Below are 16,665 nucleotides of genomic sequence, written 5' to 3' on the forward strand. Positions count from 1 at the left end.
AAACACGATGATGTTGATAGGCTGAAAAAAGACATTAATATACTGGCTCAGCCATGATAATATCGAATGGCGTGGCGGGGCAGGAGCGGTGTGAAGAATGGCCTCCTCATGTTCCGTCCTGACTGGGCTGTTTCTGGCCCAGGTCTTTAAGCACTAACATATTGAGGGCAAAGTGAATCTACATCAAAAAATATCAAGGTCTTACGTGTACCTCGCTGCCTTCTCAGCTGGATTAGACAAATCCTGTCGCAGCTTCAGATCAGAAAGTGGAGATTTCTGATTGCTTTGTCAGGCTGAACACAGGCTTCCAGATGGACAAATGGACAGGCGTCCACGTGGATTCTGGGGATTCAGGGGCAGAGTCGCCCTTTGCAAGGCTGGAATTCTGGCCAAGGTAATGAATGTGAATATCTGGCATTTTGAATTTTACTCTGGATTCTTGCTATTTTGCACTGTGGCTCACGGGTTGCATAGTGTTTCATTGATTAGCATTGCTCCCTCACAGTCTTGGGCAACTGACTGTGTGGATTTTGTACGTTCTCCCTGTGACTGCGTGGGTTTGCTCTGCGTTCTCCGGTTTCTTCCTCAATACAAAGATATACAGGTCAGGTTAATTGGTCATGCTAAATTTCCCGTAGTGTTCGGTGCATCTGTCGAAGTTAAATGGGTCTGGGTGTGTTACTCTTCGGAAGTGTGGACTGGTTGGGCCGAAGGACCTGTTTCCACACGGTAGGGAATGTAATCTAATCTGAACTGTAATTCAATTAGCTCTTGCATAGCATTTCTTTTTGTATATTATTTATACAAACTATGCCACGTGCTCTTGGATGTGGTAATGCTGAAGAATGTTGACGTTGTGTACAATGTGGGTCATTGTGTCGTATGGACTTTGCAAAGGAACTTGGTGCAGTGTCAGTGAATCGAATTCTGTGACGAATTGAAACTAATGGAAGGAAAATCCCAGTACAGTAGTGACCAAAAATTCACCGTGATCAACGCAGGAAGCCACGGTAAACTTATATTCAATAACCCCTCGCCCACTCACCTCTTGTACTCTATGCTACTTTCTCCCCACCCCCATCGTCCTCTCGCTTATCTATCCACGCTTTAGGCTCTCTGCCTTTATTCCTGATGAAGCGCTTTCTCCCGAAACGTCGATTTCACTCCTCCTTGGATGCTGCCTGAACTGCTGTGCTCTTCCAGCACCACTAATCCAGAATTATATTCAGTAACATTTTTTTTCACCACGTTTTTCTCTGTCCTTTTCCTGAACCTGATACGACATAATGGATGATCCATAATCAGTACAACCACCTCTGAGGTGGGTTTCAATTCAGATCCACACCAAAAAAAATTAATAATTAGATTTCTGGCCTCAGTGGCAAGAACAGCAGCCGTTGGACGTCCTCTGATGCCAGCTCCATTGGGGAAATTGATCAGGTTTCCGTGCTCCTATAGCAGACTAGAAGTGTCTGAGCTGCCGAAGTTGAGAGATTGATCACGCCAGGCGTTCATTTTACTGACATTGGTCAGGATGATTTCAACATCAGGCTGAGAACAGCTCGAAGACCGAATCTTACTGTGCAATAAAGGCTCTTTGGCCCTTGATGTTGCACCCAACGCGATCCTAATCAGAAGTCCAGCTCAACGACATTCTATCATTTTGACTCAAAAGATAATCCCCTGATCATTTAAACGCCCTAAAAGTTGGTGCGTCTCCAACTGTTGAATGCTAGACGTTCTGCACCTTTTCTACTCACTGAGAATAGAACATACCTCGGCATCTATCAGCCTCAATTTAAAGCTGTGTGCCCTTGTGCCAACCATCACCATTTGTAAAAAGGTCCTTCACTGTCCACCTTAAGAAAGCATCCGATCATCTTGTATGTCTCTGTTAAATCATCTGTAAAACTTCTTCTCTCTGTCATAAACAGCCCCAGATCTCTCAGTCTTTCCTCGTAAGACTTTCCCTGTAAAAAAGACAGCATCGTAGTTAATCTCCTCTGCACCCTTGCCAATAATTGCACATCCGTCCAATGATGTGGGGACCAGAACTGTGTGCAATTCCACAGTTGCGGCCACCAGAGAGTTTCTGGAGTGCAACATGACCTCATGGCTCTGAAAATCAATCCCTCTCCCAATAAATCAAACATTCCGTGCTCCTTCCAAACAAACCTGTCAACATGGGTGGTAACTTGCAGAGTTTTTTGCACAGTAGCACCGAGGTCTCTCTACTCATCTTAACTTCCAAGAATATTACTTTGAGCCCAGAATTCTTTCTTCTTGTTGCTCCTTCCAAAGTGACTGACCTCATATTTTCTCACATTCATTTCTATTTGACACCTCTGAGTTCAGCTCTGCAGGTTATTCATGTCTCACTGCAACCTGCAGTAACATTTGGCACTGTTGAGAATTCCACTGAGCTTCGTGTTATCGGGAAATTTACTGACCCATCATTCCATGCCCTAATCCAGGTTATTTATAAAAATGACAAACTGCAGTAGACTGAGAAAAAAAAAAGACTTTTGCTATACCACTAGTTTCTGAACTCCAGGACGAACATTTCCCATCAACTACCCATTCTGTCTTCTTTTGGCTAGCCACTTTCTGATCCAAACCAATAAAAAAAATCAATCATCTGCCTATATATTTTATGCAATAGCTTACCGTGGGGAATATTATCAATGCCTCAGTGAAAACTATTTCCACCATTTTAATCGCTTCACCCTCATCCAGCTAATAGCATAAATTCTCAAAGAGCTCAATAAGGTTCGTGAAGCACAAACTACTCTTCACAAAATCGAATTGACTATCCCAAATCAACGTTTCCCTTATTAGATGATCATAAATCCTAACTCTCATAACTTTTTCCAAAACTTTATCTACAACGAAACTAAGGCTCAATGTTCTGCAATTATCAACGTTTTTTCTCCTCCTCTTCTTGGAGAAGGGGTCAATATTGACTTAGTTTGAGTCTTCTCGCACTAATCACATAGACGCCAATGGCACAAAGTTCACAGTCAAATGTCTCCACCCACGATTCCCAGAGAATCCTAGGATACATCCCATCAAGCCCAACGGACAGATCTTTTTTCACACTTCCAAGAATTGCCGACAGGAACTCCTTACGAACATTAATTTCGTGTATTCTAATAGTTGTATTACAATATTCTCCTCGACAGCATTTCCTTTTTTCAATTGTGATACAGATGAATAAGTACCACCTATTCCTATCACCAAAGTGCTCACTTCCATTCACATCGAACAGATGGCTTGGTTCATTACCCTGTACCAATTCCAATGTGGCTTTGCATCTTGTTGGCCTGACTATATGCCATGTCAGGAAACCCTCCTGCACACATTGGACAAAAACTTACCGATCAGATTGACTCAAACTCTGAACTTTCCAATCATTATTGGGAAAGATAAACTTCCCCAAAACAACTAACCGTTATTTTCGCTCCAATTCAGAATCATCTTTGCAATATTTTCCTCTACATCTCTCGAATGTTTCAGTGGGCTACTGAAAACTCCATTCACAGTGACCTCTCCTTTCCTGAGTCTAATATCAGAACTTTCTAGCTCAGTAGACTCTGTAGAGTGCTCATCAAATATTCTTTTCGCTCCCGTAATACTGTCCTTGGGTCATCATGCCACACCTCACCATCCTTGTTCTTACTGAAAAATCGAAACTGCGGAACCAGGAACTCCCAGTCCTTTCACTGCTCCATTCATGTCTCTGAAATGGCCACAACACCGAACTCCCAGTTAACAACCCATGCTCTAAGTTCATCTACCTTGTTCCAGATGCTCCTGGCGAGGAAGTAAACACCCTTCGAACCATCTTCATCCTTCCCAGTACACTCTTGCAAACCTGAAAACCTATTTATGTCCTCACTACTCAAAACCTCCTGTAAACTTGAGTTGCAATTCATGTTCCTATTGAGCTGCTGAGTTCACGTAAATCCTCCTGAAGAGCATGAACAAATTACGCCCCCCTCCCCTCACCACCACCGGAATATGTGTTCTCCTGTGGTTCAGGTGAAAACCATCCTAGTTGTAGAGGTACCACCTACTTCAGAATAAGACCCAATTGTCCAGGTATCCAAATCCTGTCCCCCTGTATCATCCCGGTAGCCTTATGTTCAAAATCTCTCTCCCTATTCTTCATCTCTGCACGACCTGTCATGGGTAACAAATCAGAGAGAACAACTGTGTTTGATCGAGATCGAAGATGTCACTCTGGCTCACTGAATTTCAGCCTTATATGCCTTTTCTTACCAATGTTGTTGTTTCATATGTGGACCATGACTTGGGATTACTCCCCCTCAACCTTAAGAATCGCACAAACACGATGCGAGACATTACAAACCCTGAGAGTCAACATGCCAATCATAAGTGTGTCCCCACCCACTGAATCTTCAATATGTTTCTCTCACTATGAAGTCTCCAAAAATAATGCTCTCTTCCTGTCTCCCCATCTCTTTTGAGCAAAAGAAACACACTCTGTGCCAGAGACCTGTACCCCATGTTTTACCCCTCCTACGTCATTCCCCCTCAAAAGTATCAATAACGGTACGCTATGCTTGTAACCGAGGAGCACGGCCACAGTGGATGCATGCACTGTCTGCTTGTTCCCTCTTAGTTTACCGATTGAAACCCATCGATCTTTTTCTTGTACCTGAGGTGTTACGGCCTGCTGAAAACTCCTCTCAATTATCTCCTCAGTCTCCCGAATGATCCAAGGTCCAGCTCCAGTTTCCTTAGACACTTACCAAGAAACTAGAGTTGGATGCACTTCCCACAGATGCAGATGCCTGGGACATTAGTCGTGACTCTTGCCTCCCACATTCTACAGGAAGAACATTCATTTGGCTGACCATCAATTCCCAACGTTCTGAATTCTTACACACACACACACACAACACACACAAACAGACACATATATGTATATACATGTTGCAATAGAACGTTGAATAAAGCAGCATTCACCCTAAAGATCTACCTTCTGAATTTGTGAAGTGCTCTGTCCTTGGGAAATGCCTCCGTTACTTACGACCACACAGAAATATTCCCCAGGAAAATATCCAACTCTCAATAGAGATCCAGGGGTGGCGTTTGAGATGGATTCGATTTTTCAAAACGCTCATCATACACTGTGTTAAATTGTGGATAGGACGCTTATATCGTTTCATGTTATTGCAATTGCTGTAAACTCATACAGGTTATTAAAAGAATACAAAAAGAATGATAATTATCTCATTGGCCTTTTTGAATGTTGTTGGAAAAACTCGAATCAAAATGTTTTTTTTTAATTACTGCTGTGAAGCTTAGAGAATTCAAACAGGAATATGTTTCGAGTCTTGTCACTGGATATTTTTGGGTGAGGTAAGTGAGCAGCAAATTCACTCAATACCTCCCCTGAGATTGCAGCCAAATGGCCCATGCAACAGATGAAAAAAATGGTGCGTTTCTCAACAGATCAGTTCAAACTCACTATGGCATAATTTCCCTTTGATTCCCGCAATCGTCTAATAGATTAGGTGAGTGGGGATATTAAGATCGTAATAGTAAACTGAGACGTTGCGAGAATTAATCCCACACCATTGGTCACACTTTGTATCGTAAAGCAGTTATGCAGCAGACTGAGCTAACCAGCTTCCCTTTAATGCTGAGCAAAAACAAACAACTCTGTTGCTTTACAATTTATAGAAGTTCACTTAGATCGAGCTGCTAAACCATTCATAATAATTTTCACACTTAGTCCTATTCAGTTGTATGAGTTATACAATTTATTTCCAATTAACGTTAACCAATTAGAGAGTGTGTAGTTAACACAGTCCCATCTCTACAGAGCAGACCCTCTGACCCCGTTAAATTCATTCCTTGTGTGTCTGTCCGCGCCTGAAATTACTTTTTTCTGAAAAAAAGAAATAATTCCCAATTTCAAAAACATTAGAATAAAGAAAAAAAAAACAAGCCGTGTTCCAAACCTTTCTTAATCATTTATCACTGGTTTCGAAGTTCTAAACTCCAGTTGTAGAGCCATCTGTATGAGGAAATTTTCTTCCTGTGTACTCTCACCAAATTCACATCATCTGGAAAATTTCCATATGGACACAAATCACTTTTTCCTGGTTTCAGGCCACGAAATCTATTTGTCTGCTCCACCTCCCCATGAAGCCGCACCTTGTCTTTTCTAATGGCTTTATCCCGCAGGATCTCAGTGGATTCCTTTGCAAGGTTTTTATTTCCAAGTGAACGCTGTTCATTCTTCCTGAAGTCTTCTGATTCCAGGCATATCCCAGCATGTGTTTTACCAGGTCTTTATATCCCAGTAAAGTCCGTCTTCAGAAAGAATGCTGTGTCAAGTTCAACGCAGGCAAACCCACTGTAGTGGTTTTCATGCCTTTACCAGAGTAAGGGGATGGAGCTATTTCAGTCACAGGTGATTCGGTTTGTTGTCGCATAATGAATCAATCCCTCACGGGGAAGTGACTGTTATTCCTCACTTTTCTCCCTTCTCTGAAAATTATGAGTGTCATGCACAGCGTCAACAGACAAAGTCTTTTCCGTGGGGTGGGGGAGTCCAGAACTAGAGGGCATAGGATGAGGGTGCGAGGGGTAGGATATAAAAGAGGCCTAAGGGGCAACCTTTTTACACAGCGTGCGGTAGTGTATGCAGAGAGTAGCCAGAAGAAGTGGTGGAAGCTGGTGCAATTGCAGCATTTAACAGGCATCTGAATGGGTATATGAATAGGAAGGATTTGGAGGGGTATGGGCCAGGTGCTGACAGGTGGGACAAGATTGGTTTGGGATATCTGGTCGGCATGGACGGGCTGGACCGAAGGGTCTGTTTCCATGCTGCACAAGTTCAGAAAAAGGCCATTTAGTGCAACAAATCCACACCGACCATCCAGGGCATAGCCCTCCCAAAACAATTACGTGGCTTATGACTCGCCATTCGGTTCTGAAATAGTCGCCTTACCTACAGTCGACCCAGTTGGGGTCAAAGTAGATATCTGGCGCTCTAAGGCAGTAGTGCTAACCAGTGAGCCACTGTGCGGTCCTGCAGCAAAATTGCAATTAACATGCAAATGCGTGTGAAACGCAATTCCTGTCAGAGATGCTCTGCTTCTGTTGTTTTCCCTGACAGGAACAATAAATCCTGATTCCCTGACAAAGAAATGAACCCAAACCACAATGGTGGAAGCGCTGAATCATAAACCCTAATCGACCAGGTTGCACAGCTGGTGCAAATGCATCCTCTGTTAACATCATAGCTTTGTTTACCTGCGATGAGAAAATTCTTCCAAAAAAAGTTCATGACACACGTGGTTTTACAGCATAGAATAATGCGCCATGTCAGTTCCACTCATCAAACATCCATACATTCTCATTTCCAGTTTGCAGTGTTTGGCCTGCAGTCTGGCGTCTGAAGTGTTCATCTCAATGAGACTTTCCCTGCAAACCATTAACCTCAAATGAAACAACATATGGGAGTGAAGTCAGATTCGGTTAGATTTGTTCATGACACGAAAGAAAACTGAACCTCATTTTCACCTATAAAGGTAAATATACAGACACACCTGGCGAGAGTGACAAAGGCCTCAGGAGAGACCGACTTCATGAGGAATTTCACCATTTGGCTTCTTCTTCCTTCACTTTAAACTTTAAAACCAGAGCCTGTTCACGTAAGCAAAGGGGTAATCAGGCAGTAGGCTGCCATTCGAGGACAGGCCCAGACATGAAGAATTGATACATGCTGAAAGTAAACCTCCTGAAGCAGCTTGGCTTCCTGTGACCATGCAGCCTCCTGCCTGTCTACTTCGTAGTTGTTTAGTCGCTACATAAGGAACAGAATCATTAATCTGCTTACCCGTATGTTTCCTCTGCCACTGCTTCCACGTTGCTCTACGGCTTCTACAGTCTCACGTTGTTCTTTCTGCCAAATTGGAGCATTCTTCGCGTCAGCTGCGTGTTTTTTCTCATGTTCATCGAAGTGGAACTGCAAACTCAAACAGATCAGCTCTGGAGAAAATGGCTTCACGTTTTTTCATCAGAAAGAATTCCGAACAACAGTGAGAAAGCACGCTCGGATGTTTGCTACAGTATCTGTGCAAAAACGTAGCAAAGTCCCAGTGGGGCTCGACCTCATGGTCACTGGCAAACAAGGTTAGATCTCTAATCACTGAGCGCCAGAGCCATGAGCGAAAGTGATGCTTTTATACAGACATAACAATGATGACCTCTCGCAGAACAAACTCCATCAACAGAGGTTTGTGATGCAAATTGAGATTTGTAGTGTAAAATACTATTTGAAACCTACTTGTTTGATCATTTGTTTGATATAACATTTTGTCGGCTTCGCAATAACTCGTTATACGACTGTGATCAAGATGTGCTTAAATTTTGAAGTTTCAGTTAGATGAAAGGCACGATGCAGTATTGATTAAATGTTACTGCCGTTGATTTGAACATGTATCAGTTGTTCTTCATCACTTGGTGAGTAACTGTTTTCCTAACGGCATTCCTAACGGAGACAGTGAAACGATTTGAATAAACTGACGAAAACTTTGATAATTAGCTGAGCCGTGATGGATGAACAACCCCTGTTGTGAATTCTTCCACAAGCATCAGATTTGTTCGATGACCTCAGGATTGCATCATTGGGTGAACAGTCCACAACTTCATCCCTTCCACCATGTGGGAGCTCATGTGGAAAGGTAAAGCTGCGAAGGCAGCAGCACAGGTTGTGAAAATAGACGGTGCTAAAAACGCCACTCAGATAAATCACAATAAAACACTCTATAGCGATTAAGTACAGGCATGCATAGAGGCAGAGGGCATGAGACCGGAGGAGAGTGGGAATATGAGAGGACGGATGGAAGTGCATTAGGATAGTTTAGAACAAAGGAATGGAAGAGAGTTTGAGCTGCAGAAGAGCAGAGACTTCGAAGAGCCGTATGATGTTAATAAGGTGCAAGTGTGCAGACTCGGGGAGGTATCTCACCATGGTCAGACAATTGTCAAGGACGAATTGAGTCGATGGTGAGGCAATTTCTACACCAACGTGGCCAATGCTGCCTTCCAGAGCATCGCATCCACTTCCAGCAACTCTGCACTCAAGACCCACCCTCCAACTATGACAAAGTTAGAAAGCCCCGGTCATTACCTTCCACCCCACCAATCTCCGTTGACATCATATCATCTTCCATCATTTCCAGCACGTGCAAACGGACTCCACCAGCAGACATGTATTTCGTTCCCCACCACTAGCCGTTTTCTGTGAAGATAATTCCCTCCGTGACTCCCTTCTCATCTCCATGCCTCCCACCAAACGACCTTCCCCTCCAGGCACCTTCCCATTCCATCACAGGATTTGCAAAATCCACCCACACCTTCGCTTTAACTCTATACAAATACTCAAATGATTCTTCCAAATCCATCAGAGTTTTACTTGCAAATCGGCATATGACATTTACTCTATCCGTTGCTACCAATGAAGTCTCCTTTACATTGGAGAGACAGGATGCCTAATTGGAGAACGCTTCAGAGAACATCTCCGGGACATCACTGCCTGTGGCGTAGCACTTTAACTCTCCCTCCCACTCAGTCAAGTACATGCAGGTCATGGGCATCCACTATCGCTATAATTTTACCACCCGACGCCAGGAGGAAGAAGGCTTCATCTTTCACATTGGGGCTGTTCAACCACACGTCATCAATGTGGACTTCACTATATTTCTCATTTCATCTCCGCCATCTTATCCCAGTTCGATCGTTTCATGTTGGCACCACTCTCATGAACTTTCCTATCTGTCCATCTTCCTTCTCGCCGATCCACTCCACCATGCTCTCTGACCTAACACCATTACCCCCACCTCAACCCACCTATCACACTCTCAGATACCTTACCTCCTCCGATTTGTCTTTCTACCGCCTCGGCTCACAAGCCTCTTTCCAAGTGAAAGACTCATGCCTGAAACGTCGATTCTCCTGCTCCTCGAATGCTGCCTGTTCTGCTTTGCTTTTCCAAGACCATACTGTCTACGCAGTTGCGAGGCAGTGGATTTGTGTTGGGGAATGAAGACAGAGGCCTCAGTTTTGCATGATCCAATTGTAGGAAATGTCTGCTCCAACAGGTTAATAATTCAAACCTTATTTCGGCTTTGGAACAATGCGGTAGATTAGCAGGCATGTGGGTTTGAAGCCTGGAGTCTTGCTTCTGAACCAAATGGAAAGCTTAACTGCCATCTCTCGACCATCATCAAGCGCATTATCCATTCTGACATTGTGCTCGCGCCTGCTTAAGGTTGGCATTCTGCACAGTTGTGATCTAAAGACGGACACGACCAATCGTACTCATGTTCACAAGTTGAATAACCAGGAAAGATAGCCACCTTTACTGCTTCGTTCCAATGATCCACTCTTTGTGCAACGGCACGTTTTGTAACAAAAAAAACAATCATCCTCATGAAACTTCCATTCACTTTATGTCTACTCAGCCATTCAATGGGATCTCAGCTCATCTGATGTAATTCAAATTCACTTTACTGATTGTGCTCCATTACAGGTGATAAACTAATGCCTAATCACAACATCGTATTCCCGCTAATTTTCGAAGTTTAAGAGTATTTTAACGACCTGTGCGAGTTTACAAGAAATTGAATAAAATGAAATGAGCACAAAAAAATCCTTTGCTACCCGGAGCAGCTTTAGTCAAATGAGAAAGTTCAGAGAGTGAAAAAATTACCTCCGTTTCTCTCTGTGCAGATGTGAATAGAAGTTGCTCCAGGAAAACTTGGAAATGCCAGCTTGATGTCCCAATGCTCCCTGCTTCGTGTCAATGGAAGCTGCTGCAGTCGAGTTTGGAGCTCCCAGTCTCATGCGACATATACCATCTCAACAGAAGCTGTTCCATGCAATGTTGGAACTCCCATTCCCTGGCATTTCAAGTGACTCTATACTTTCAGAGAAATACTTCACACTCACTGATGTCACTACTGATCCCATATCCATTAGCTCATCCCCAAACACATTTTCGGTTTAGTTTTCTCTGCTGCACCACACAGTTTCTTGTACCACGCCTGAAAACTGGAACGATATGATATTCCACAGCAGTGGTCACTTCGTTGAATGAGGAAATTGGTAAAGTAGCCGATGGTAAACTGCATTTCTTTTGCAGAAATACATTCCAGCAATTCCCTGCGCTATTTCCTGACGCTTTCATTTTCTGGAGAAGTATATCAATCTTCTCTTTCAACAAACTAAGTGATGAAATATCCATCGGCTCTGGAGATACTGAAGTTAACCATTCAGCCCACCATGCGCTTGCATGTCTCACTCACTGTCTGTTAAGTATTCCTACTGTTCATGTGTTTCAATTCGTAACATATCCTCCGCCACTATCTTTACTGTTTTTTGCATCATGCTATTCCATGTGGTGCCGGTATCGTGCAGTGGTTAGCGCTTTGCATTGTGGCAGCAGAAGGATCATCTCAAATTTGACTTCCAGTATTGTCATTTGTTACCGTGTTATGCAGAGTAAAACATGCTTAACAAATGCAGGATGAAATCAATCTTTTCTAACATGAAAATATTCGGCGAAGTGATGAGGCCCTTTCACATCTCTGCTTTCTATGTATCAGGATTCAAACCCACCCATTCCCGGAGATTTCTCCCCATCCCACGATCAGTAACCCTGCTTTAGGTCCATCCTCCAATGTCACTGATGCATTTGGCAATCAAGCACTGGCATTGACGCTGTTCTGTCTGTGCAGCTGCAGTCAATGTTCTTGTACGAACGTGACCCAATCTCACAATTAGGACCTTACAATCAGTCGATCCATTTATATCCTGCTGTTGTGAGATCAGTGCTCATTTCGGAATTTTTACTGACATGTACCAGAAATCACTGGAACATCAGGCTCAGGAAAAGGACACAATACAGTATTCACAAACGACTTTTTTTAAACGATCTGTTTCCCTATTCTAATCTCAATGGAGAAGCGGAGATTGTGAGGAAACATGATTGAAATGTGCATAACAATGAGAGTTAAGGCAAGTTCGGCTGAAGGAAATGTTTATTCACGGTCAAATAGCAAGGGGTGTAGACTAAATGTATGATGCAGAAAGTTTTCAGTAGATAAGCAGCAAATAATTTATCCACCATTCTGGTGGATAAATCTGAAACTCATTGCGATAAAATCAACACAACCCTCAGAGGCATTCAGTCTGTATTTGTGATGATAAGGCATACAAGGCAAAGGGATGGAAAAAGGAATGAAGACAGTCAAGCAGCTGTTTCTTCCAAGAATGCATCCAACGCGTTTGAGAGCTGCCACTCTCCGTGGTCTGACCACTGTACTCGTCCCTGGTCGTGTCGTGGTTCTGAATTGCCACTTTTTCAACTGAGGTCCGTGTTCAATTCCCTGTAATGGCAGTTTTGTTCAGCATCAACATCATGGGCATCTGTGGTACGATTTCTTTCAATGCTTCGAATCAAACAATGTATTTACGAACATCAGAGTCAACGTCCCAGCCTCTTAAAGCAAGAGAAGGTGCCTCGGCACTCCATGAACCAACATGAGCCTGAGATATTTATATTGTTTCCTTACCATTTCGAGAAGCCTCAGCGATTGGTTCGTTGGCTCTGTGAAATTGAAAAGTGCCGACTCGCAGTGTGTGGGAATATTTGGTCTTCCTCACTTCTGATGATACTGCGACATTGTAATGTTCTCCAGGACGTGTACTGAAAGAGATTCTCGTGTCTGCATATCAAGAGTTCAAACTTCATCTCGGGTTCAGAACAATGCGGAAGATTAGATTATGAGTGTATCGAATACCTGCTTTAACCTCGAGCTAGAGAGGAGTGAAGTACCCACATTCTCAACCCTGTGCCTTGCCTGAGGCACAACGACTCTCAGGTTAAAGCACCATCAGTCAACCCACGCGATCTCTCTCTCTCGCTCTCTCTCTCTCTCATGAGATAGCAGGCCTGGGAATATGTGAACTTTGATTTCAAAGTTTTGTTTTTATATATGAAAAGGAATAATTGACAATCTATCTGTATGTGGTCTCTCATGGAAGAGTACAGAAGTCAGTGAGAGAAGTCTTCATTAAGGTGGACAGTGATCGAGCTGACTGAGATTATGAGATGAAATCTAAATAGAAGAAATGACACTGATATGAAGAGTGAGCAGAGTACAACGAAAGAGGGAACAGAATTTTAAGGAATGCCAAGTACTTAAAAAGCATTTGCAGGAACTGCAACTGCTTCTCACTCCTGTCAGACACTAAGAAAACTGGGAATGTGGCCATGTCATGGCTAACTAGGGATATGAGGGCATAGCACTGTACTCAAGAAGGAGGCTGACGAGGTGGCTGAAAATAGCAGCAGGCATTAAAACTGGGAACAGTTCAGATGTCAGCAGAAGATGAAGAAAGAACTAATGCAGAGCGAAATCTCGCTTGACAGTAAGCTTGAGAGAAGCAAATAATGAATTGTTAAAGCTCTTGAAGTTAAACGAAGGAAGAAAGAAACGATGATTGAAAACAAATCCCTTACAATGAGAAACAGTGGATGTAATAATGTGGGATAAATATATGGCATACCAAAGAAATATGTATATTAGTTCTGTCATCACAAATGATGACACAAGTAATATTCCTAAAGTGCTGGGAAGAAAAACAGAGGGAGGAACTGAAGGGAATCAGTATTTTCAGGGAGATGGTGTTTTGGAAATTGATGAGATTAAAAGACAATAAATTCCACCAACTGCGAATCAAACACCAGTTACTTAAAGTCACCCTAAAAGCAGCGAAGGCGTTCTGTAACTAGAGTGTGGAGTCTAAATAGATTAAATTCATTATCATATTTTATTATTCTATCGACTCTGAAACAATATCTATGGCTTGGAGGTCAGTTATTGTGACCCCACTATTTGTAAAAGGGAGTAGCGAGAAAACACGGAATGACAGAAAAGTTAGCCAACAATGGAAAACTGTAACTGAATTGATCAGAGCCAGCATAAATTTACGACACTAAAAGAGGAAAGGAAATATTGTCTTCTTGTACATAAATCGCTGAACGTAAGCATGCAGGCGCAGTAGCAGCTGAGGAAGGCAAATGGTGTGTTAGCCTTTGTACTTAGGATTTGAACACAGGAGAAGGGAAGACTTGCTGAGATTGTGCAGGGTCTTGTTGACACCCCAACGGAGAGTGTTGTGTGTGCAGTTTTGGAATCCTTATCTGGTAAAGTAGGTTCTCCATACGGAGACTGCATAACAAAGGTTTACCAGACTGATCCATGGCATGGCAGGACTGACGTATGAGGACAGAATGGATTCGTCAGGATGAAAATCATTCAAGTTTAGAATGATGAAGTAGGATATCACAGAAAGAAATAAAATTCTGAATGGTACAGTTAAGGTAAATGCAGGAAGGATGTTTTCAATACCCAGGGCGTCCAAACCATAGACTGTGGGGAGGTGGCGTCACTTCTAAGAATATAGGGTAGTCTATTTAAGACTGAGATGAGAATTTTATTTTTTATTCAAATACTGGTTACTCAATGAGATTTGCTGCCTCAGAAAGTAATTAAAGCCAGAACGTGCAATGTTGACAAGATGAAGATATCAGTAGTTTTGACGGCAAGAGGTATCAAAAGGTATAGGCCTAAAGAGGTCGCAGGTTACTGTGCGGAAGGATCGACCAAGATCATATGAATTATGGAGAAGGATCAAATATCACAACAAGCCAGTCCTGTTCTAATTTTTCGTTTTTCACTCTGTTAAAGGTGGGATATAAAGACTAATTGTTTTTAACTGACACAGGTATCAGTGACACATTATCTAGACGTAAAAAATAATCCTGGAAGTACTTACCAAACAGCAATCAGGGAGCAATTTTAGTATACGAAAGTCAGCAATTCGAGGAGGTGCAAAGTAATGTTTAAAGTTCGCACACTTTCCCATTAATCCCAGTCACTAATACACAGCCAAACGTCTCCCAACAAGAGCAACTCCTCATGAACCACAGCAATGATTTCAAACAATATCGTTTATTTTCAGCTCTATTCACACTAAAGATAGATAACCCAACAGTGACCTGATAAATTAAAAACAAGATAAAACTGAGTCAGGAATAGCGGCGGCTGACTGGGGTCTGTTTCTGGGAAGAAGAGAGTGGTGGTCAAAAGGTACAGCAGGTCACGCAGCATTCGAGGAGCATGGAAATCGAAGTTTCAGGCAGGCGCCCTTCATCAGTAACATTCCACGCAGCCAATTTATGATCAATATTGCTATTATCCCTTATATTCCTTCATCCACAGATTTCAGGCACAATGGTCTCATGGAACTTTTGTCTTTTGATTTGCCAACCTATATTTATCTGATCGTTTTGGATTAGTATCATGAAGACTTCTTCTTACCTCATCAAAAAAAATCAGCAGACAGTTCACCACAATTTTCTATGAACAATTCTATTTTCGCTTTCCTGAATGAAACATGAATTTTTTTCACGTGGCACCTCATTTTGTCTGGCATGGCCGTTTGTAACGTCTTTCACACAGCTTTAAACGGGAATCCTGTCAGTATTGAATTAATTGACAAACCGTTTCTCATGGCAAACTGACAGCGTGCATACCTTTTCAAGATGAGGAAATATATCTGAATGAGTTGTTACTTGGACATTAGTTATCGTGAATACCAAGTAAATACACTCAGATTGTGATGGTGTTGTGCTCTACCACTCTTTCAGAAGCTGCGAGACAAGCTGAATACTTCCAGCGTTTTCTGTTTTTTTTTTAAAAAAAAGTATCAGTTTGCCAATTTTTTGCTTCTGCACATGTTCTTGGGACGAAAGGTATGAAAACTTGTGGGTCGAAAGCAGGAGCAGTCGCCTCCTTCCGTCATGCAACTCCCAGCTCTTCCTCTGCTTTTGTAATTTTGTGAAAGCACTAACTGGCTTTAATATTGGATTTTAATGATAATCTAAGTGTTTACATGTTATTCTTGCTGCCAAAATATTTACTAAAAAAAACATCAATTTTGATCAATTTTACGATTTATATTTGCATGTCCAGGTCATAATTCTACTTTTAAGGAGAAGGCAGCATTACATATTGGTAACAATAAATGCTAACGATTTGCAGGCCATGGCTGTCAGAGCACATAATCCAACTTACGAGACTTCCAGGGACGGTCCCTGTTTCTTTCACCCTGGAAACTGACTGATTCAGCATGACAGTCTCCCATCCCTCTGCACGTGATGCCTTCAGTTCTGTCTTGATTTTGTTACGACTGTTTTATAATACAGGGGCTATTCAATCATCTATTATGTTGCAGTTTCAAAAGAATGAGAATCCTTCTCTCACGGCACACTGCCTCCGTAGCTCAATGCTTAGATCGGTGAGGAACACAGACAAATGAATGGCTGAATGCTTCATTTCTTTGCTGAAACCAGACTCTGGTGTTGAAATCTGAAATGAGACAAAATAAGCCAATTGAGTGCAATCCTACTTTCTGGCTGATATCTCCTGAGGACACAGTCACTTCGCCAGAACGTGACTGTGCATTTGCTTCTGTAAATTAAATGGAGTTCAGATCACCGAGGAAGTGTAAACACAGGTTATCAATCTTAGGGAGTGTAGGGAGGTGAGG

This window comes from Hemiscyllium ocellatum, chromosome 14 (genome assembly GCF_020745735.1).
Source record: "Hemiscyllium ocellatum isolate sHemOce1 chromosome 14, sHemOce1.pat.X.cur, whole genome shotgun sequence".
Lineage (NCBI taxonomy): Eukaryota > Metazoa > Chordata > Chondrichthyes > Orectolobiformes > Hemiscylliidae > Hemiscyllium > Hemiscyllium ocellatum.